We start from the raw sequence: 19,944 nt of genomic DNA, 5'->3' as shown, positions 1-19,944 counted from the left end.
TCCTCCTTAAGAACGAGGCGACCCTGGTATTCATTAGCCGCAGTCCTCCGTGTCAACTGTGTTGGAGGAGGGAGATACTTAAAGCAGACAAGCGTGTGGCTCTCGAGTACCACGGTTGCCTGCCTCTAATATCATGAACTCGGTCACAAAATATCACAACACAGAAAAGTGTCAGAACAAACCCAGTATCATGGAATGCAGTAAGAGATCAATGTGCATTGGCCGGGAATCGAACCCGGGCCTCCCGCGTGGCAGGCGAGAATTCTACCACTGAACCACCAATGCCTACATTTTTGTGCTCTTGTGTAATTATGTGGACACAGGCAGGAGCCTGTCCCTGCAAAAAAACAGTAGAGCTTCTCCTTGAGAAGAAGGAGGCGACCCTGGTATTCATGAGCCGCACTCCTGCGTTATCACCTGTGTTGGGGGAGTGAGATACTGAAAGCAGACAAGGGTGTGGCTCTCGAGGATCACAGTTGATGCCTCTCATTCATGAACTCTGTCGCTATATATCAAGACACAGAAGAGCGTCAGAACAAACCCAGTAACATAGAATGAAGTAAGAGGCGAACATGCATTGGCCGGGAATCGAACCCGGGCCTCCCACGTGGGAGGTGAGAATTCTACCACTGAACCACCAATGCCTATATATTAGCTCTCTTGTGTAATTATGTGAACCCTGGCAGAAGCCTGTCTGCACAAAAAACTGGAGCTCCTCCTTGAGAAGAACGAGGCGACCCTGGTGTTCATGAGCCGCAGTCCTCCGTGTCAACTGTGTTGGAGGAGGGAGATACTTAAAGCAGACAAGCGTGTGGCTCTCGAGGACCACGGTTGCCTGCCCCTAATCTCATGAACTCGGTCACAAAATATCACAACACAGGAAAGGGTCAGAACAAACCCAGTATCATAGAATGAAGCAAGAGATCAATGTGCATTGGCTGGGAATCTAACCCAGGTCTCCCGCGTGGCAGGCGAGAATTCTACCACTGAACCACCAATGCCTATATTTTCATTCTCTTGTGTAATTATGTGGACCCAGGCAGAAGCCTGTCTCTGCAAAAAAAAACAGTGGAGCTCCTCCTTGAGAAGAACGAGGCGACCCTGGTATTCATGAGCCGCAGTCCTACGTGTCAACTGTGTTGGAGGAGGGAGATAATTAAAGCAGACAAGCGTGTGGCTATCGAGGACCACGGTTGCCTGCCTATATTCTCATGAACTCTGTCGCTATATATCAAAACACAGAAGAGTGACAGAACAAACCCAGTAAAACAGAATGAAGTAAGAGGTCGATGTGCATTGGCCGGGAATCAAACCCAGGTCTCCCGCGGGGGAAGCGAGAATTCTACCACTGAAACACCAATGCCTATGTTCTTGTTCTCTTGTGTAATTATGTGGACATGGGCAGAAACCTGTCCCTGCAAAAAAAAAACAAAAAAAAAAACCCAGTGGAGCTCCTCCTTGAGAAGAAGGAGGAGGAGTCGACCCTGGTATTCATTAGCCGCAGTCCTGCGTGTCAACTGTGTTGGGGGAGGGAGATACTTAAAGCAGACAAGTGTGTGGCTCTCGAGGACACGGTTGCCTGCCTCTATTCTCATGAAATCGGTCGCGATATATCAAAACACAGAAGAGTGTCAGAACAAACCCAGTAACACAGAATGAAGTAAGAGGTGAAAGTGCATTGGCTGGGAATCAAGCCCAGGTCTCCCGCGTGGCAGGCGAAAATTCTACCACTGAACCACCAATGCCTATATTTTTGTGCTCTTGTGTAATTATGTGGACACAGGCAGAAGCCTGTCCCTGCGCACAAAACTGGAGCTCCTCCTTGAGAAGAACGAGGCGACCCTGGTATTCATTAGCCGCAGTCCTCCGTGTCAACTGTGTTGGAGGAGGGAGATACTTAAAGCAGACAAGCGTGTGGCTCTCGAGTACCACGGTTGCCTGCCTCTAATCTCATGAACTCGGTCACAAAATATCACAACACAGAAAAGTGTCAGAACAAACCCAGTATCATAGAATGCAGTAAGAGATCAATGTGCATTGGCCGGGAATCGAACCCGGGCCTCCCGCGTGGCAGGCGAGAATTCTACCACTGAACCACCAATGCCTATATTTTCATTCTCTTGTGTAATTATGTGGACAATGGCAGTAGCCTGTCCCTGCAAAAAAAACAGTGGAGCTCCTCCTTGAGAAGAACGAGGCGACCCTGGTATTCATGAGCCGCAGTCCTGCGTGTCACCTGTGTTGAGGGAGTGAGATACTGAAAGTCGACAAGGGTGTGGCACTCGAGGACCACGGTTGCCTGCCTCTATTCTCATGAACTCGGTCGCTATATATCAAAACACAGAAGAGTGGCAGAACAAACCCAGTACGAAGTAAGAGGTGAAAGTGCATTGGCCAGGAATCGAACCCAGGTCTCCCGCGTGGCAAGCGAGAATTGTACCACTGAACCACCAATGCCTATGTTCTTATTCTCGTGTGTAATTATGTGGACATAGGCAGAAGCCTGTCCCTGCACAAAAAACTGGAGCTCCTCCTTGAGAAGAACGAGGCGACCCTGGTATTCATGAGCCGCACTCCTGCGTTATCACCTGTGTTGGGGGAGTGAGATAATTAAAGCAGACAAGCGTGTGGCTATCGAGGACCACGGTTGCCTGCCTATATTCTCATGAACTCTGTCGCTATATATCAAAACACAGAAGAGTGACAGAACAAACCCAGTAAAACAGAATGAAGTAAGAGGTCGATTTGCATTGGCCGGGAATCAAACCCAGGTCTCCCGCGGGGTAAGCGAGAATTCTACCACTGAAACACCAATGCCTATGTTCTTGTTCTCTTGTGTAATTATGTGGACATGGGCAGAAACCTGTCCCTGCAAAAAAAAACCAAAAAAAAAAACCCAGTGGAGCTCCTCCTTGAGAAGAAGGAGGAGGAGTCGACCCTGGTATTCATTAGCCGCAGTCCTGCGTGTCAACTGTGTTGGGGGAGGGAGATACTTATAGCAGACAAGTGTGTGGCTCTCGAGGACACGGTTGCCTGCCTCTATTCTCATGAAATCGGTCGCGATATATCAAAACACAGAAGAGTGTCAGAACAAACCCAGTAACACAGAATGAAGTAAGAGGTGAAAGTGCATTGGCTGGGAATCAAGCCCAGGTCTCCCGCGTGGCAGGCGAAAATTCTACCACTGAACCACCAATGCCTATATTTTTGTGCTCTTGTGTAATTATGTGGACACAGGTTGAAGCCTGTCCCTGCGCACAAAACTGGAGCTCCTCCTTAAGAACGAGGCGACCCTGGTATTCATTAGCCGCAGTCCTCCGTGTCAACTGTGTTGGAGGAGGGAGATACTTAAAGCAGACAAGCGTGTGGCTCTCGAGTACCACGGTTGCCTGCCTCTAATATCATGAACTCGGTCACAAAATATCACAACACAGAAAAGTGTCAGAACAAACCCAGTATCATGGAATGCAGTAAGAGATCAATGTGCATTGGCCGGGAATCGAACCCGGGCCTCCCGCGTGGCAGGCGAGAATTCTACCACTGAACCACCAATGCCTACATTTTTGTGCTCTTGTGTAATTATGTGGACACAGGCAGGAGCCTGTCCCTGCAAAAAAACAGTAGAGCTTCTCCTTGAGAAGAAGGAGGCGACCCTGGTATTCATGAGCCGCACTCCTGCGTTATCACCTGTGTTGGGGGAGTGAGATACTGAAAGCAGACAAGGGTGTGGCTCTCGAGGATCACAGTTGATTGCCTCTCATTCATGAACTCTGTCGCTATATATCAAGACACAGAAGAGCGTCAGAACAAACCCAGTAACATAGAATGAAGTAAGAGGCGAACATGCATTGGCCGGGAATCGAACCCGGGCCTCCCACGTGGGAGGTGAGAATTCTACCACTGAACCACCAATGCCTATATATTAGCTCTCTTGTGTAATTATGTGAACCCTGGCAGAAGCCTGTCTGCACAAAAAACTGGAGCTCCTCCTTGAGAAGAACGAGGCGACCCTGGTGTTCATGAGCCGCAGTCCTCCGTGTCAACTGTGTTGGAGGAGGGAGATACTTAAAGCAGACAAGCGTGTGGCTCTCGAGGACCACGGTTGCCTGCCCCTAATCTCATGAACTCGGTCACAAAATATCACAACACAGGAAAGGGTCAGAACAAACCCAGTATCATAGAATGAAGCAAGAGATCAATGTGCATTGGCTGGGAATCTAACCCAGGTCTCCCGCGTGGCAGGCGAGAATTCTACCACTGAACCACCAATGCCTATATTTTCATTCTCTTGTGTAATTATGTGGACCCAGGCAGAAGCCTGTCTCTGCAAAAAAAAACAGTGGAGCTCCTCCTTGAGAAGAACGAGGCGACCCTGGTATTCATGAGCCGCAGTCCTACGTGTCAACTGTGTTGGAGGAGGGAGATAATTAAAGCAGACAAGCGTGTGGCTATCGAGGACCACGGTTGCCTGCCTATATTCTCATGAACTCTGTCGCTATATATCAAAACACAGAAGAGTGACAGAACAAACCCAGTAAAACAGAATGAAGTAAGAGGTCGATGTGCATTGGCCGGGAATCAAACCCAGGTCTCCCGCGGGGGAAGCGAGAATTCTACCACTGAAACACCAATGCCTATGTTCTTGTTCTCTTGTGTAATTATGTGGACATGGGCAGAAACCTGTCCCTGCAAAAAAAAAACAAAAAAAAAAACCCAGTGGAGCTCCTCCTTGAGAAGAAGGAGGAGGAGTCGACCCTGGTATTCATTAGCCGCAGTCCTGCGTGTCAACTGTGTTGGGGGAGGGAGATACTTAAAGCAGACAAGTGTGTGGCTCTCGAGGACACGGTTGCCTGCCTCTATTCTCATGAAATCGGTCGCGATATATCAAAACACAGAAGAGTGTCAGAACAAACCCAGTAACACAGAATGAAGTAAGAGGTGAAAGTGCATTGGCTGGGAATCAAGCCCAGGTCTCCCGCGTGGCAGGCGAAAATTCTACCACTGAACCACCAATGCCTATATTTTTGTGCTCTTGTGTAATTATGTGGACACAGGCAGAAGCCTGTCCCTGCGCACAAAACTGGAGCTCCTCCTTGAGAAGAACGAGGCGACCCTGGTATTCATTAGCCGCAGTCCTCCGTGTCAACTGTGTTGGAGGAGGGAGATACTTAAAGCAGACAAGCGTGTGGCTCTCGAGTACCACGGTTGCCTGCCTCTAATCTCATGAACTCGGTCACAAAATATCACAACACAGAAAAGTGTCAGAACAAACCCAGTATCATAGAATGCAGTAAGAGATCAATGTGCATTGGCCGGGAATCGAACCCGGGCCTACCGCGTGGCAGGCGAGAATTCTACCACTGAACCACCAATGCCTATATTTTCATTCTCTTGTGTAATTATGTGGACAATGGCAGTAGCCTGTCCCTGCAAAAAAAACAGTGGAGCTCCTCCTTGAGAAGAACGAGGCGACCCTGGTATTCATGAGCCGCAGTCCTGCGTGTCACCTGTGTTGAGGGAGTGAGATACTGAAAGTCGACAAGGGTGTGGCACTCGAGGACCACGGTTGCCTGCCTCTATTCTCATGAACTCGGTCGCTATATATCAAAACACAGAAGAGTGGCAGAACAAACCCAGTACGAAGTAAGAGGTGAAAGTGCATTGGCCAGGAATCGAACCCAGGTCTCCCGCGTGGCAAGCGAGAATTGTACCACTGAACCACCAATGCCTATGTTCTTATTCTCGTGTGTAATTATGTGGACATAGGCAGAAGCCTGTCCCTGCACAAAAAACTGGAGCTCCTCCTTGAGAAGAACGAGGCGACCCTGGTATTCATGAGCCGCACTCCTGCGTTATCACCTGTGTTGGGGGAGTGAGATAATTAAAGCAGACAAGCGTGTGGCTATCGAGGACCACGGTTGCCTGCCTATATTCTCATGAACTCTGTCGCTATATATCAAAACACAGAAGAGTGACAGAACAAACCCAGTAAAACAGAATGAAGTAAGAGGTCGATTTGCATTGGCCGGGAATCAAACCCAGGTCTCCCGCGGGGTAAGCGAGAATTCTACCACTGAAACACCAATGCCTATGTTCTTGTTCTCTTGTGTAATTATGTGGACATGGGCAGAAACCTGTCCCTGCAAAAAAAAAAAAAAAAAAAAACCCAGTGGAGCTCCTCCTTGAGAAGAAGGAGGAGGAGTCGACCCTGGTATTCATTAGCCGCAGTCCTGCGTGTCAACTGTGTTGGGGGAGGGAGATACTTAAAGCAGACAAGTGTGTGGCTCTCGAGGACACGGTTGCCTGCCTCTATTCTCATGAAATCGGTCGCGATATATCAAAACACAGAAGAGTGTCAGAACAAACCCAGTAACACAGAATGAAGTAAGAGGTGAAAGTGCATTGGCTGGGAATCAAGCCCAGGTCTCCCGCGTGGCAGGCGAAAATTCTACCACTGAACCACCAATGCCTATATTTTTGTGCTCTTGTGTAATTATGTGGACACAGGTTGAAGCCTGTCCCTGCGCACAAAACTGGAGCTCCTCCTTAAGAACGAGGCGACCCTGGTATTCATTAGCCGCAGTCCTCCGTGTCAACTGTGTTGGAGGAGGGAGATACTTAAAGCAGACAAGCGTGTGGCTCTCGAGTACCACGGTTGCCTGCCTCTAATATCATGAACTCGGTCACAAAATATCACAACACAGAAAAGTGTCAGAACAAACCCAGTATCATGGAATGCAGTAAGAGATCAATGTGCATTGGCCGGGAATCGAACCCGGGCCTCCCGCGTGGCAGGCGAGAATTCTACCACTGAACCACCAATGCCTACATTTTTGTGCTCTTGTGTAATTATGTGGACACAGGCAGGAGCCTGTCCCTGCAAAAAAACAGTTGAGCTTCTCCTTGAGAAGAAGGAGGCGACCCTGGTATTCATGAGCCGCACTCCTGCGTTATCACCTGTGTTGGGGGAGTGAGATACTGAAAGCAGACAAGGGTGTGGCTCTCGAGGATCACAGTTGATTGCCTCTCATTCATGAACTCTGTCGCTATATATCAAGACACAGAAGAGCGTCAGAACAAACCCAGTAACATAGAATGAAGTAAGAGGCGAACATGCATTGGCCGGGAATCGAACCCGGGCCTCCCACGTGGGAGGTGAGAATTCTACCACTGAACCACCAATGCCTATATATTAGCTCTCTTGTGTAATTATGTGAACCCAGGCAGAAGCCTGTCTGCACAAAAAACTGGAGCTCCTCCTTGAGAAGAACGAGGCGACCCTGGTGTTCATGAGCCGCAGTCCTCCGTGTCAACTGTGTTGGAGGAGGGAGATACTTAAAGCAGACAAGCGTGTGGCTCTCGAGGACCACGGTTGCCTGCCCCTAATCTCATGAACTCGGTCACAAAATATCACAACACAGGAAAGGGTCAGAACAAACCCAGTATCATAGAATGAAGCAAGAGATCAATGTGCATTGGCTGGGAATCTAACCCAGGTCTCCCGCGTGGCAGGCGAGAATTCTACCACTGAACCACCAATGCCTATATTTTCATTCTCTTGTGTAATTATGTGGACCCAGGCAGAAGCCTGTCTCTGCAAAAAAAAACAGTGGAGCTCCTCCTTGAGAAGAACGAGGCGACCCTGGTATTCATGAGCCGCAGTCCTACGTGTCAACTGTGTTGGAGGAGGGAGATAATTAAAGCAGACAAGCGTGTGGCTATCGAGGACCACGGTTGCCTGCCTATATTCTCATGAACTCTGTCGCTATATATCAAAACACAGAAGAGTGACAGAACAAACCCAGTAAAACAGAATGAAGTAAGAGGTCGATGTGCATTGGCCGGGAATCAAACCCAGGTCTCCCGCGGGGGAAGCGAGAATTCTACCACTGAAACACCAATGCCTATGTTCTTGTTCTCTTGTGTAATTATGTGGACATGGGCAGAAACCTGTCCCTGCAAAAAAAAACCAAAAAAAAAACCCAGTGGAGCTCCTCCTTGAGAAGAAGGAGGAGTAGTCGACCCTGGTATTCATTAGCCGCAGTCCTGCGTGTCAACTGTGTTGGGGGAGGGAGATACTTAAAGCAGACAAGTGTGTGGCTCTCGAGGACACGGTTGCCTGCCTCTATTCTCATGAAATCGGTCGCGATATATCAAAACACAGAAGAGTGTCAGAACAAACCCAGTAACACAGAATGAAGTAAGAGGTGAAAGTGCATTGGCTGGGAATCAAGCCCAGGTCTCCCGCGTGGCAGGCGAAAATTCTACCACTGAACCACCAATGCCTATATTTTTGTGCTCTTGTGTAATTATGTGGACACAGGTTGAAGCCTGTCCCTGCGCACAAAACTGGAGCTCCTCCTTAAGAACGAGGCGACCCTGGTATTCATTAGCCGCAGTCCTCCGTGTCAACTGTGTTGGAGGAGGGAGATACTTAAAGCAGACAAGCGTGTGGCTCTCGAGTACCACGGTTGCCTGCCTCTAATATCATGAACTCGGTCACAAAATATCACAACACAGAAAAGTGTCAGAACAAACCCAGTATCATGGAATGCAGTAAGAGATCAATGTGCATTGGCCGGGAATCGAACACGGGCCTCCCGCGTGGCAGGCGAGAATTCTACCACTGAACCACCAATGTCTACATTTTTGTGCTCTTGTGTAATTATGTGGACACAGGCAGGAGCCTGTCCCTGCAAAAAAACAGTTGAGCTTCTCCTTGAGAAGAAGGAGGCGACCCTGGTATTCATGAGCCGCACTCCTGCGTTATCACCTGTGTTGGGGGAGTGAGATACTGAAAGCAGACAAGGGTGTGGCTCTCGAGGATCACAGTTGATTGCCTCTCATTCATGAACTCTGTCGCTATATATCAAGACACAGAAGAGCGTCAGAACAAACCCAGTAACATAGAATGAAGTAAGAGGCGAACATGCATTGGCCGGGAATCGAACCCGGGCCTCCCACGTGGGAGGTGAGAATTCTACCACTGAACCACCAATGCCTATATATTAGTTCTCTTGTGTAATTATGTGAACCCAGGCAGAAGCCTGTCTGCACAAAAAACTGGAGCTCCTCCTTGAGAAGAACGAGGCGACCCTGGTGTTCATGAGCCGCAGTCCTCCGTGTCAACTGTGTTGGAGGAGGGAGATACTTAAAGCAGACAAGCGTGTGGCTCTCGAGGACCACGGTTGCCTGCCCCTAATCTCATGAACTCGGTCACAAAATATCACAACACAGGAAAGGGTCAGAACAAACCCAGTATCATAGAATGAAGCAAGAGATCAATGTGCATTGGCTGGGAATCTAACCCAGGTCTCCCGCGTGGCAGGCGAGAATTCTACCACTGAACCACCAATGCCTATATTTTCATTCTCTTGTGTAATTATGTGGACCCAGGCAGAAGCCTGTCTCTGCAAAAAAAACCAGTGGAGCTCCTCCTTGAGAAGAACGAGGCGACCCTGGTATTCATGAGCCGCAGTCCTACGTGTCAACTGTGTTGGAGGAGGGAGATAATTAAAGCAGACAAGCGTGTGGCTATCGAGGACCACGGTTGCCTGCCTATATTCTCATGAACTCTGTCGCTATATATCAAAACACAGAAGAGTGACAGAACAAACCCAGTAAAACAGAATGAAGTAAGAGGTCGATGTGCATTGGCCGGGAATCAAACCCAGGTCTCCCGCGGGGGAAGCGAGAATTCTACCACTGAAACACCAATGCCTATGTTCTTGTTCTCTTGTGTAATTATGTGGACATGGGCAGAAACCTGTCCCTGCAAAAAAAAACCCAAAAAAAAAACCCAGTGGAGCTCCTCCTTGAGAAGAAGGAGGAGGAGTCGACCCTGGTATTCATTAGCCGCAGTCCTGCGTGTCAACTGTGTTGGGGGAGGGAGATACTTAAAGCAGACAAGTGTGTGGCTCTCGAGGACACGGTTGCCTGCCTCTATTCTCATGAAATCGGTCGCGATATATCAAAACACAGAAGAGTGTCAGAACAAACCCAGTAACACAGAATGAAGTAAGAGGTGAAAGTGCATTGGCTGGGAATCAAGCCCAGGTCTCCCGCGTGGCAGGCGAAAATTCTACCACTGAACCACCAATGCCTATATTTTTGTGCTCTTGTGTAATTATGTGGACACAGGTTGAAGCCTGTCCCTGCGCACAAAACTGGAGCTCCTCCTTAAGAACGAGGCGACCCTGGTATTCATTAGCCGCAGTCCTCCGTGTCAACTGTGTTGGAGGAGGGAGATACTTAAAGCAGACAAGCGTGTGGCTCTCGAGTACCACGGTTGCCTGCCTCTAATATCATGAACTCGGTCACAAAATATCACAACACAGAAAAGTGTCAGAACAAACCCAGTATCATGGAATGCAGTAAGAGATCAATGTGCATTGGCCGGGAATCGAACCCGGGCCTCCCGCGTGGCAGGCGAGAATTCTACCACTGAACCACCAATGCCTACATTTTTGTGCTCTTGTGTAATTATGTGGACACAGGCAGGAGCCTGTCCCTGCAAAAAAACAGTAGAGCTTCTCCTTGAGAAGAAGGAGGCGACCCTGGTATTCATGAGCCGCACTCCCGCGTTATCACCTGTGTTGGGGGAGTGAGATACTGAAAGCAGACAAGCGTGTGGCTCTCGAGGATCACAGATGCTTGCCTCTCATTCATGAACTCTTTCGCTATATATCAAGACACAGAAGAGCGTCAGAACAAACCCAGTAACATAGAATGAAGTAAGAGGCGAACATGCATTGGCCGGGAATCGAACCCGGGCCTCCCACGTGGGAGGTGAGAATTCTACCACTGAACCACCAATGCCTATATATTAGTTCTCTTGTGTAATTATGTGAACCCAGGCAGAAGCCTGTCTGCACAAAAAACTGGAGCTCCTCCTTGAGAAGAACGAGGCGACCCTGGTGTTCATGAGCCGCAGTCCTCCGTGTCAACTGTGTTGGAGGAGGGAGATACTTAAAGCAGACAAGCGTGTGGCTCTCGAGGACCACGGTTGCCTGCCCCTAATCTCATGAACTCGGTCACAAAATATCACAACACAGGAAAGGGTCAGAACAAACCCAGTATCATAGAATGAAGCAAGAGATCAATGTGCATTGGCTGGGAATCTAACCCAGGTCTCCCGCGTGGCAGGCGAGAATTCTACCACTGAACCACCAATGCCTATATTTTCATTCTCTTGTGTAATTATGTGGACCCAGGCAGAAGCCTGTCTCTGCAAAAAAAAACAGTGGAGCTCCTCCTTGAGAAGAACGAGGCGACCCTGGTATTCATGAGCCGCAGTCCTACGTGTCAACTGTGTTGGAGGAGGGAGATAATTAAAGCAGACAAGCGTGTGGCTATCGAGGACCACGGTTGCCTGCCTATATTCTCATGAACTCTGTCGCTATATATCAAAACACAGAAGAGTGACAGAACAAACCCAGTAAAACAGAATGAAGTAAGAGGTCGATGTGCATTGGCCGGGAATCAAACCCAGGTCTCCCGCGGGGGAAGCGAGAATTCTACCACTGAAACACCAATGCCTATGTTCTTGTTCTCTTGTGTAATTATGTGGACATGGGCAGAAACCTGTCCCTGCAAAAAAAAAACCAAAAAAAAAACCCAGTGGAGCTCCTCCTTGAGAAGAAGGAGGAGGAGTCGACCCTGGTATTCATTAGCCGCAGTCCTGCGTGTCAACTGTGTTGGGGGAGGGAGATACTTAAAGCAGACAAGTGTGTGGCTCTCGAGGACACGGTTGCCTGCCTCTATTCTCATGAAATCGGTCGCGATATATCAAAACACAGAAGAGTGTCAGAACAAACCCAGTAACACAGAATGAAGTAAGAGGTGAAAGTGCATTGGCTGGGAATCAAGCCCAGGTCTCCCGCGTGGCAGGCGAAAATTCTACCACTGAACCACCAATGCCTATATTTTTGTGCTCTTGTGTAATTATGTGGACACAGGTTGAAGCCTGTCCCTGCGCACAAAACTGGAGCTCCTCCTTAAGAACGAGGCGACCCTGGTATTCATTAGCCGCAGTCCTCCGTGTCAACTGTGTTGGAGGAGGGAGATACTTAAAGCAGACAAGCGTGTGGCTCTCGAGTACCACGGTTGCCTGCCTCTAATATCATGAACTCGGTCACAAAATATCACAACACAGAAAAGTGTCAGAACAAACCCAGTATCATGGAATGCAGTAAGAGATCAATGTGCATTGGCCGGGAATCGAACCCGGGCCTCCCGCGTGGCAGGCGAGAATTCTACCACTGAACCACCAATGCCTACATTTTTGTGCTCTTGTGTAATTATGTGGACACAGGCAGGAGCCTGTCCCTGCAAAAAAACAGTAGAGCTTCTCCTTGAGAAGAAGGAGGCGACCCTGGTATTCATGAGCCGCACTCCCGCGTTATCACCTGTGTTGGGGGAGTGAGATACTGAAAGCAGACAAGGGTGTGGCTCTCGAGGATCACAGTTGCTTGCCTCTCATTCATGAACTCTGTCGCTATATATCAAGACACAGAAGAGCGTCAGAACAAACCCAGTAACATAGAATGAAGTAAGAGGCGAACATGCATTGGACGGGAATCGAACCCGGGCCTCCCACGTGGGAGGTGAGAATTCTACCACTGAACCACCAATGCCTATATTTTAGCTCTCTTGTGTAATTATGTGGACCCAGGCAGAAGCCTGTCTGCACAAAAAACTGGAGCTCCTCCTTGAGAAGAACGAGGCGACCCTGGTGTTCATGAGCCGCAGTCCTCCGTGTCAACTGTGTTGGAGGAGGGAGATACTTAAAGCAGACAAGCGTGTGGCTCTCGAGGACCACGGTTGCCTGCCCCTAATCTCATGAACTCGGTCACAAAATATCACAACACAGGAAAGGGTCAGAACAAACCCAGTATCATAGAATGAAGCAAGAGATCAATGTGCATTGGCTGGGAATCTAACCCAGGTCTCCCGCGTGGCAGGCGAGAATTCTACCACTGAACCACCAATGCCTATATTTTCATTCTCTTGTGTAATTATGTGGACCCAGGCAGAAGCCTGTCTCTGCAAAAAAAAACAGTGGAGCTCCTCCTTGAGAAGAACGAGGCGACCCTGGTATTCATGAGCCGCAGTCCTACGTGTCAACTGTGTTGGAGGAGGGAGATAATTAAAGCAGACAAGCGTGTGGCTATCGAGGACCACGGTTGCCTGCCTATATTCTCATGAACTCTGTCGCTATATATCAAAACACAGAAGAGTGACAGAACAAACCCAGTAAAACAGAATGAAGTAAGAGGTCGATGTGCATTGGCCGGGAATCAAACCCAGGTCTCCCGCGGGGGAAGCGAGAATTCTACCACTGAAACACCACTGCCTATGTTCTTGTTCTCTTGTGTAATTATGTGGAGATGGGCAGAAACCTGTCCCTGCAAAAAAAAAAAACCCCAAAAAACCCAGTGGAGCTCCTCCTTGAGAAGAAGGAGGAGGAGTCGACCCTGGTATTCATTAGCCGCAGTCCTGCGTGTCAACTGTGTTGGGGGAGGGAGATACTTAAAGCAGACAAGTGTGTGGCTCTCGAGGACACGGTTGCCTGCCTCTATTCTCATGAAATCGGTCGCGATATATCAAAACACAGAAGAGTGTCAGAACAAACCCAGTAACACAGAATGAAGTAAGAGGTGAAAGTGCATTGGCTGGGAATCAAGCCCAGGTCTCCCGCGTGGCAGGCGAAAATTCTACCACTGAACCACCAATGCCTATATTTTTGTGCTCTTGTGTAATTATGTGGACACAGGTTGAAGCCTGTCCCTGCGCACAAAACTGGAGCTCCTCCTTAAGAACGAGGCGACCCTGGTATTCATTAGCCGCAGTCCTCCGTGTCAACTGTGTTGGAGGAGGGAGATACTTAAAGCAGACAAGCGTGTGGCTCTCGAGTACCACGGTTGCCTGCCTCTAATATCATGAACTCGGTCACAAAATATCACAACACAGAAAAGTGTCAGAACAAACCCAGTATCATGGAATGCAGTAAGAGATCAATGTGCATTGGCCGGGAATCGAACCCGGGCCTCCCGCGTGGCAGGCGAGAATTCTACCACTGAACCACCAATGCCTACCTTTTTGTGCTCTTGTGTAATTATGTGGACACAGGCAGGAGCCTGTCCCTACAAAAAAACAGTAGAGCTTCTCCTTGAGAAGAAGGAGGCGACCCTGGTATTCATGAGCCGCACTCCCGCGTTATCACCTGTGTTGGGGGAGTGAGATACTGAAAGCAGACAAGGGTGTGGCTCTCGAGGATCACAGTTGCTTGCCTCTCATTCATGAACTCTGTCGCTATATATCAAGACACAGAAGAGCGTCAGAACAAACCCAGTAACATAGAATGAAGTAAGAGGCGAACATGCATTGGACGGGAATCCAACCCGGGCCTCCCACGTGGGAGGTGAGAATTCTACCACTGAACCACCAATGCCTATATTTTCATTCTCTTGTGTAATTATGTGGACCCAGGCAGAAGCCTGTCTGCAAAAAAAAACAGTGGAGCTCCTCCTTGAGAAGAACGAGGCGACCCTGGTATTCATGAGCCGCAGTCCTACGTGTCAACTGTGTTGGAGGAGGGAGATAATTAAAGCAGACAAGCGTGTGGCTATCGAGGACCACGGTTGCCTGCCTATATTCTCATGAACTCTGTCGCTATATATCAAAACACAGAAGAGTGACAGAACAAACCCAGTAAAACAGAATGAAGTAAGAGGTCGATGTGCATTGGCCGGGAATCAAACCCAGGTCTCCCGCGGGGTAAGCGAGAATTCTACCACTGAAACACCAATGCCTATGTTCTTGTTCTCTTGTGTAATTATGTGGACATGGGCAGAAACCTGTCCCTGCAAAAAAAAAACAAAAAAAAAACCCAGTGGAGCTCCTCCTTGAGAAGAAGGAGGAGGAGTCGACCCTGGTATTCATTAGCCGCAGTCCTGCGTGTCAACTGTGTTGGGGGAGGGAGATACTTAAAGCAGACAAGTATGTGGCTCTCGAGGACACGGTTGCCTGCCTCTATTCTCATGAAATCGGTCGCGATATATCAAAACACAGAAGAGTGTCAGAACAAACCCAGTAACACAGAATGAAGTAAGAGGTGAAAGTGCATTGGCTGGGAATCAAGCCCAGGTCTCCCGCGTGGCAGGCGAAAATTCTACCACTGAACCACCAATGCCTATATTTTTGTGCTCTTGTGTAATTATGTGGACACAGGTTGAAGCCTGTCCCTGCGCACAAAACTGGAGCTCCTCCTTAAGAACGAGGCGACCCTGGTATTCATTAGCCGCAGTCCTCCGTGTCAACTGTGTTGGAGGAGGGAGATACTTAAAGCAGACAAGCGTGTGGCTCTCGAGTACCACGGTTGCCTGCCTCTAATATCATGAACTCGGTCACAAAATATCACAACACAGAAAAGTGTCAGAACAAACCCAGTATCATGGAATGCAGTAAGAGATCAATGTGCATTGGCCGGGAATCGAACCCGGGCCTCCCGCGTGGCAGGCGAGAATTCTACCACTGAACCACCAATGCCTACATTTTTGTGCTCTTGTGTAATTATGTGGACACAGGCAGGAGCCTGTCCCTGCAAAAAAACAGTAGAGCTTCTCCTTGAGAAGAAGGAGGCGACCCTGGTATTCTTGAGCCGCACTCCCGCGTTATCACCTGTGTTGGGGGAGTGAGATACTGAAAGCAGACAAGGGTGTGGCTCTCGAGGATCACAGTTGCTTGCCTCTCATTCATGAACTCTGTCGCTATATATCAAGACACAGAAGAGCGTCAGAACAAACCCAGTAACATAGAATGAAGTAAGAGGCGAACATGCATTGGACGGGAATCCAACCCGGGCCTCCCACGTGGGAGGTGAGAATTCTACCACTGAACCACCAATGCCTATATTTGAGCTCTCTTGTGTAATTATGTGGACCCAGGCAGAAGCCTGTCTGCACAAAAAACTGGAGCTCCTCCTTGAGAAGAACGAGGCGACCCTGGTGTTCATGAGCCGCAGTCCTCCGTGTCAACTGTGTTGGAGGAGGGAGATACTTAAAGCAGACAAGCGTGTGGCTCTCGAGGACCACGGTTGCCTGCCCCTAATCTCATGAACTCGGTCACAAAATATCACAACACAGGAAAGGGTCAGAACAAACCCAGTATCATAGAATGAAGCAAGAGATCAATGTGCATTGGCTGGGAATCTAACCCAGGTCTCCCGCGTGGCAGGCGAGAATTCTACCACTGAACCACCAATGCCTATATTTTCATTCTCTTGTGTAATTATGTGGACCCAGGCAGAAGCCTGTCTGCAAAAAAAAACAGTGGAGCTCCTCCTTGAGAAGAACGAGGCGACCCTGGTATTCATGAGCCGCAGTCCTACGTGTCAACTGTGTTGGAGGAGGGAGATAATTAAAGCAGACAAGCGTGTGGCTATCGAGGACCACGGTTGCCTGCCTATATTCTCATGAACTCTGTCGCTATATATCAAAACACAGAAGAGTGACAGAACAAACCCAGTAAAACAGAATGAAGTAAGAGGTCGATGTGCATTGGCCGGGAATCAAACCCAGGTCTCCCGCGGGGTAAGCGAGAATTCTACCACTGAAACACCAATGCCTATGTTCTTGTTCTCTTGTGTAATTATGTGGACATGGGCAGAAACCTGTCCCTGCAAAAAAAAAACAAAAAAAAAACCCAGTGGAGCTCCTCCTTGAGAAGAAGGAGGAGGAGTCGACCCTGGTATTCATTAGCCGCAGTCCTGCGTGTCAACTGTGTTGGGGGAGGGAGATACTTAAAGCAGACAAGTATGTGGCTCTCGAGGACACGGTTGCCTGCCTCTATTCTCATGAAATCGGTCGCGATATATCAAAACACAGAAGAGTGTCAGAACAAACCCAGTAACACAGAATGAAGTAAGAGGTGAAAGTGCATTGGCTGGGAATCAAGCCCAGGTCTCCCGCGTGGCAGGCGAAAATTCTACCACTGAACCACCAATGCCTATATTTTTGTGCTCTTGTGTAATTATGTGGACACAGGTTGAAGCCTGTCCCTGCGCACAAAACTGGAGCTCCTCCTTAAGAACGAGGCGACCCTGGTATTCATTAGCCGCAGTCCTCCGTGTCAACTGTGTTGGAGGAGGGAGATACTTAAAGCAGACAAGCGTGTGGCTCTCGAGTACCACGGTTGCCTGCCTCTAATATCATGAACTCGGTCACAAAATATCACAACACAGAAAAGTGTCAGAACAAACCCAGTATCATGGAATGCAGTAAGAGATCAATGTGCATTGGCCGGGAATCGAACCCGGGCCTCCCGCGTGGCAGGCGAGAATTCTACCACTGAACCACCAATGCCTACATTTTTGTGCTCTTGTGTAATTATGTGGACACAGGCAGGAGCCTGTCCCTGCAAAAAAACAGTAGAGCTTCTCCTTGAGAAGAAGGAGGCGACCCTGGTATTCTTGAGCCGCACTCCCGCGTTATCACCTGTGTTGGGGGAGTGAGATACTGAAAGCAGACAAGGGTGTGGCTCTCGAGGATCACAGTTGCTTGCCTCTCATTCATGAACTCTGTCGCTATATATCAAGACACAGAAGAGCGTCAGAACAAACCCAGTAACATAGAATGAAGTAAGAGGCGAACATGCATTGGACGGGAATCCAACCCGGGCCTCCCACGTGGGAGGTGAGAATTCTACCACTGAACCACCAATGCCTATATTTGAGCTCTCTTGTGTAATTATGTGGACCCAGGCAGAAGCCTGTCTGCACAAAAAACTGGAGCTCCTCCTTGAGAAGAACGAGGCGACCCTGGTGTTCATGAGCCGCAGTCCTCCGTGTCAACTGTGTTGGAGGAGGGAGATACTTAAAGCAGACAAGCGTGTGGCTCTCGAGGACCACGGTTGCCTGCCCCTAATCTCATGAACTCGGTCACAAAATATCACAACACAGGAAAGGGTCAGAACAAACCCAGTATCATAGAATGAAGCAAGAGATCAATGTGCATTGGCTGGGAATCTAACCCAGGTCTCCCGCGTGGCAGGCGAGAATTCTACCACTGAACCACCAATGCCTATATTTTCATTCTCTTGTGTAATTATGTGGACCCAGGCAGAAGCCTGTCTGCAAAAAAAAACAGTGGAGCTCCTCCTTGAGAAGAACGAGGCGACCCTGGTATTCATGAGCCGCAGTCCTACGTGTCAACTGTGTTGGAGGAGGGAGATAATTAAAGCAGACAAGCGTGTGGCTATCGAGGACCACGGTTGCCTGCCTATATTCTCATGAACTCTGTCGCTATATATCAAAACACAGAAGAGTGACAGAACAAACCCAGTAAAACAGAATGAAGTAAGAGGTCGATGTGCATTGGCCGGGAATCAAACCCAGGTCTCCCGCGGGGTAAGCGAGAATTCTACCACTGAAACACCAATGCCTATGTTCTTGTTCTCTTGTGTAATTATGTGGACATGGGCAGAAACCTGTCCCTGCAAAAAAAAAAACAAAAAAAAAACCCAGTGGAGCTCCTCCTTGAGAAGAAGGAGGAGGAGTCGACCCTGGTATTCATTAGCCGCAGTCCTGCGTGTCAACTGTGTTGGGGGAGGGAGATACTTAAAGCAGACAAGTATGTGGCTCTCGAGGACACGGTTGCCTGCCTCTATTCTCATGAAATCGGTCGCGATATATCAAAACACAGAAGAGTGTCAGAACAAACCCAGTAACACAGAATGAAGTAAGAGGTGAAAGTGCATTGGCTGGGAATCAAGCCCAGGTCTCCCGCGTGGCAGGCGAAAATTCTACCACTGAACCACCAATGCCTATATTTTTGTGCTCTTGTGTAATTATGTGGACACAGGTTGAAGCCTGTCCCTGCGCACAAAACTGGAGCTCCTCCTTAAGAACGAGGCGACCCTGGTATTCATTAGCCGCAGTCCTCCGTGTCAACTGTGTTGGAGGAGGGAGATACTTAAAGCAGACAAGCGTGTGGCTCTCGAGTACCACGGTTGCCTGCCTCTAATATCATGAACTCGGTCACAAAATATCACAACACAGAAAAGTGTCAGAACAAACCCAGTATCATGGAATGCAGTAAGAGATCAATGTGCATTGGCCGGGAATCGAACCCGGGCCTCCCGCGTGGCAGGCGAGAATTCTACCACTGAACCACCAATGCCTACATTTTTGTGCTCTTGTGTAATTATGTGGACACAGGCAGGAGCCTGTCCCTGCAAAAAAACAGTAGAGCTTCTCCTTGAGAAGAAGGAGGCGACCCTGGTATTCTTGAGCCGCACTCCCGCGTTATCACCTGTGTTGGGGGAGTGAGATACTGAAAGCAGACAAGGGTGTGGCTCTCGAGGATCACAGTTGCTTGCCTCTCATTCATGAACTCTGTCGCTATATATCAAGACACAGAAGAGCGTCAGAACAAACCCAGTAACATAGAATGAAGTAAGAGGCGAACATGCATTGGACGGGAATCCAACCCGGGCCTCCCACGTGGGAGGTGAGAATTCTACCACTGAACCACCAATGCCTATATTTGAGCTCTCTTGTGTAATTATGTGGACCCAGGCAGAAGCCTGTCTGCACAAAAAACTGGAGCTCCTCCTTGAGAAGAACGAGGCGACCCTGGTGTTCATGAGCCGCAGTCCTCCGTGTCAACTGTGTTGGAGGAGGGAGATACTTAAAGCAGACAAGCGTGTGGCTCTCGAGGACCACGGTTGCCTGCCCCTAATCTCATGAACTCGGTCACAAAATATCACAACACAGGAAAGGGTCAGAACAAACCCAGTATCATAGAATGAAGCAAGAGATCAATGTGCATTGGCTGGGAATCTAACCCAGGTCTCCCGCGTGGCAGGCGAGAATTCTACCACTGAACCACCAATGCCTATATTTTCATTCTCTTGTGTAATTATGTGGACCCAGGCAGAAGCCTG

At 48.9% G+C, this 19,944-nt stretch overlaps 36 non-coding genes across 36 annotated transcripts; all 36 read right to left on the bottom strand.

Annotated features, from left to right (window-relative positions):
* Window positions 1-214: 214 nt before the first annotated feature.
* trnag-gcc (transfer RNA glycine (anticodon GCC)) lies at window positions 215-285 on the bottom strand. Its single transcript has one exon. It is a non-coding gene; the product is annotated as a tRNA-Gly (tRNA).
* Window positions 286-573: 288 nt separating this feature from the next.
* trnag-ccc (transfer RNA glycine (anticodon CCC)) lies at window positions 574-644 on the bottom strand. Its single transcript has one exon. It is a non-coding gene; the product is annotated as a tRNA-Gly (tRNA).
* A 286-nt stretch (window positions 645-930) lies between these two features.
* On the bottom strand, window positions 931-1,001 carry trnag-gcc (transfer RNA glycine (anticodon GCC)). Its single transcript has one exon. It is a non-coding gene; the product is annotated as a tRNA-Gly (tRNA).
* A 673-nt stretch (window positions 1,002-1,674) lies between these two features.
* trnag-gcc (transfer RNA glycine (anticodon GCC)) lies at window positions 1,675-1,745 on the bottom strand. Its single transcript has one exon. It is a non-coding gene; the product is annotated as a tRNA-Gly (tRNA).
* Window positions 1,746-2,033: 288 nt separating this feature from the next.
* On the bottom strand, window positions 2,034-2,104 carry trnag-gcc (transfer RNA glycine (anticodon GCC)). The gene has a single exon. It is a non-coding gene; the product is annotated as a tRNA-Gly (tRNA).
* Window positions 2,105-3,128: 1,024 nt separating this feature from the next.
* On the bottom strand, window positions 3,129-3,199 carry trnag-gcc (transfer RNA glycine (anticodon GCC)). Its single transcript has one exon. It is a non-coding gene; the product is annotated as a tRNA-Gly (tRNA).
* Window positions 3,200-3,484: 285 nt separating this feature from the next.
* Window positions 3,485-3,555, bottom strand: trnag-gcc (transfer RNA glycine (anticodon GCC)). The gene has a single exon. It is a non-coding gene; the product is annotated as a tRNA-Gly (tRNA).
* A 289-nt stretch (window positions 3,556-3,844) lies between these two features.
* trnag-ccc (transfer RNA glycine (anticodon CCC)) lies at window positions 3,845-3,915 on the bottom strand. Its single transcript has one exon. It is a non-coding gene; the product is annotated as a tRNA-Gly (tRNA).
* A 286-nt stretch (window positions 3,916-4,201) lies between these two features.
* Window positions 4,202-4,272, bottom strand: trnag-gcc (transfer RNA glycine (anticodon GCC)). The gene has a single exon. It is a non-coding gene; the product is annotated as a tRNA-Gly (tRNA).
* Window positions 4,273-4,945: 673 nt separating this feature from the next.
* trnag-gcc (transfer RNA glycine (anticodon GCC)) lies at window positions 4,946-5,016 on the bottom strand. Its single transcript has one exon. It is a non-coding gene; the product is annotated as a tRNA-Gly (tRNA).
* Window positions 5,017-5,304: 288 nt separating this feature from the next.
* On the bottom strand, window positions 5,305-5,375 carry trnag-gcc (transfer RNA glycine (anticodon GCC)). The gene has a single exon. It is a non-coding gene; the product is annotated as a tRNA-Gly (tRNA).
* Window positions 5,376-6,398: 1,023 nt separating this feature from the next.
* trnag-gcc (transfer RNA glycine (anticodon GCC)) lies at window positions 6,399-6,469 on the bottom strand. The gene has a single exon. It is a non-coding gene; the product is annotated as a tRNA-Gly (tRNA).
* A 285-nt stretch (window positions 6,470-6,754) lies between these two features.
* trnag-gcc (transfer RNA glycine (anticodon GCC)) lies at window positions 6,755-6,825 on the bottom strand. Its single transcript has one exon. It is a non-coding gene; the product is annotated as a tRNA-Gly (tRNA).
* A 289-nt stretch (window positions 6,826-7,114) lies between these two features.
* On the bottom strand, window positions 7,115-7,185 carry trnag-ccc (transfer RNA glycine (anticodon CCC)). The gene has a single exon. It is a non-coding gene; the product is annotated as a tRNA-Gly (tRNA).
* Window positions 7,186-7,471: 286 nt separating this feature from the next.
* trnag-gcc (transfer RNA glycine (anticodon GCC)) lies at window positions 7,472-7,542 on the bottom strand. The gene has a single exon. It is a non-coding gene; the product is annotated as a tRNA-Gly (tRNA).
* Window positions 7,543-8,214: 672 nt separating this feature from the next.
* Window positions 8,215-8,285, bottom strand: trnag-gcc (transfer RNA glycine (anticodon GCC)). Its single transcript has one exon. It is a non-coding gene; the product is annotated as a tRNA-Gly (tRNA).
* Window positions 8,286-8,570: 285 nt separating this feature from the next.
* trnag-gcc (transfer RNA glycine (anticodon GCC)) lies at window positions 8,571-8,641 on the bottom strand. The gene has a single exon. It is a non-coding gene; the product is annotated as a tRNA-Gly (tRNA).
* Window positions 8,642-8,930: 289 nt separating this feature from the next.
* Window positions 8,931-9,001, bottom strand: trnag-ccc (transfer RNA glycine (anticodon CCC)). Its single transcript has one exon. It is a non-coding gene; the product is annotated as a tRNA-Gly (tRNA).
* Window positions 9,002-9,287: 286 nt separating this feature from the next.
* trnag-gcc (transfer RNA glycine (anticodon GCC)) lies at window positions 9,288-9,358 on the bottom strand. Its single transcript has one exon. It is a non-coding gene; the product is annotated as a tRNA-Gly (tRNA).
* Window positions 9,359-10,387: 1,029 nt separating this feature from the next.
* trnag-gcc (transfer RNA glycine (anticodon GCC)) lies at window positions 10,388-10,458 on the bottom strand. Its single transcript has one exon. It is a non-coding gene; the product is annotated as a tRNA-Gly (tRNA).
* Window positions 10,459-10,747: 289 nt separating this feature from the next.
* On the bottom strand, window positions 10,748-10,818 carry trnag-ccc (transfer RNA glycine (anticodon CCC)). The gene has a single exon. It is a non-coding gene; the product is annotated as a tRNA-Gly (tRNA).
* Window positions 10,819-11,104: 286 nt separating this feature from the next.
* Window positions 11,105-11,175, bottom strand: trnag-gcc (transfer RNA glycine (anticodon GCC)). The gene has a single exon. It is a non-coding gene; the product is annotated as a tRNA-Gly (tRNA).
* Window positions 11,176-12,204: 1,029 nt separating this feature from the next.
* trnag-gcc (transfer RNA glycine (anticodon GCC)) lies at window positions 12,205-12,275 on the bottom strand. The gene has a single exon. It is a non-coding gene; the product is annotated as a tRNA-Gly (tRNA).
* A 289-nt stretch (window positions 12,276-12,564) lies between these two features.
* On the bottom strand, window positions 12,565-12,635 carry trnag-ccc (transfer RNA glycine (anticodon CCC)). Its single transcript has one exon. It is a non-coding gene; the product is annotated as a tRNA-Gly (tRNA).
* Window positions 12,636-12,921: 286 nt separating this feature from the next.
* Window positions 12,922-12,992, bottom strand: trnag-gcc (transfer RNA glycine (anticodon GCC)). The gene has a single exon. It is a non-coding gene; the product is annotated as a tRNA-Gly (tRNA).
* Window positions 12,993-14,021: 1,029 nt separating this feature from the next.
* Window positions 14,022-14,092, bottom strand: trnag-gcc (transfer RNA glycine (anticodon GCC)). Its single transcript has one exon. It is a non-coding gene; the product is annotated as a tRNA-Gly (tRNA).
* A 289-nt stretch (window positions 14,093-14,381) lies between these two features.
* trnag-ccc (transfer RNA glycine (anticodon CCC)) lies at window positions 14,382-14,452 on the bottom strand. The gene has a single exon. It is a non-coding gene; the product is annotated as a tRNA-Gly (tRNA).
* Window positions 14,453-15,478: 1,026 nt separating this feature from the next.
* Window positions 15,479-15,549, bottom strand: trnag-gcc (transfer RNA glycine (anticodon GCC)). Its single transcript has one exon. It is a non-coding gene; the product is annotated as a tRNA-Gly (tRNA).
* Window positions 15,550-15,838: 289 nt separating this feature from the next.
* On the bottom strand, window positions 15,839-15,909 carry trnag-ccc (transfer RNA glycine (anticodon CCC)). Its single transcript has one exon. It is a non-coding gene; the product is annotated as a tRNA-Gly (tRNA).
* A 286-nt stretch (window positions 15,910-16,195) lies between these two features.
* Window positions 16,196-16,266, bottom strand: trnag-gcc (transfer RNA glycine (anticodon GCC)). Its single transcript has one exon. It is a non-coding gene; the product is annotated as a tRNA-Gly (tRNA).
* Window positions 16,267-17,292: 1,026 nt separating this feature from the next.
* Window positions 17,293-17,363, bottom strand: trnag-gcc (transfer RNA glycine (anticodon GCC)). Its single transcript has one exon. It is a non-coding gene; the product is annotated as a tRNA-Gly (tRNA).
* Window positions 17,364-17,652: 289 nt separating this feature from the next.
* trnag-ccc (transfer RNA glycine (anticodon CCC)) lies at window positions 17,653-17,723 on the bottom strand. Its single transcript has one exon. It is a non-coding gene; the product is annotated as a tRNA-Gly (tRNA).
* Window positions 17,724-18,009: 286 nt separating this feature from the next.
* trnag-gcc (transfer RNA glycine (anticodon GCC)) lies at window positions 18,010-18,080 on the bottom strand. Its single transcript has one exon. It is a non-coding gene; the product is annotated as a tRNA-Gly (tRNA).
* A 1,027-nt stretch (window positions 18,081-19,107) lies between these two features.
* trnag-gcc (transfer RNA glycine (anticodon GCC)) lies at window positions 19,108-19,178 on the bottom strand. Its single transcript has one exon. It is a non-coding gene; the product is annotated as a tRNA-Gly (tRNA).
* Window positions 19,179-19,467: 289 nt separating this feature from the next.
* On the bottom strand, window positions 19,468-19,538 carry trnag-ccc (transfer RNA glycine (anticodon CCC)). Its single transcript has one exon. It is a non-coding gene; the product is annotated as a tRNA-Gly (tRNA).
* Window positions 19,539-19,824: 286 nt separating this feature from the next.
* Window positions 19,825-19,895, bottom strand: trnag-gcc (transfer RNA glycine (anticodon GCC)). Its single transcript has one exon. It is a non-coding gene; the product is annotated as a tRNA-Gly (tRNA).
* Between the last annotated feature and the right edge of the window lie 49 nt (window positions 19,896-19,944).

The sequence above is a fragment of the Festucalex cinctus genome, chromosome 10, assembly GCF_051991245.1.
Source record: "Festucalex cinctus isolate MCC-2025b chromosome 10, RoL_Fcin_1.0, whole genome shotgun sequence".
Classification (NCBI taxonomy): Eukaryota; Metazoa; Chordata; class Actinopteri; order Syngnathiformes; family Syngnathidae; genus Festucalex; species Festucalex cinctus.
The sequence above is the reverse complement of the archived record's forward strand: the minus strand, read 5'-3'. Positions and strand labels throughout refer to the sequence as shown.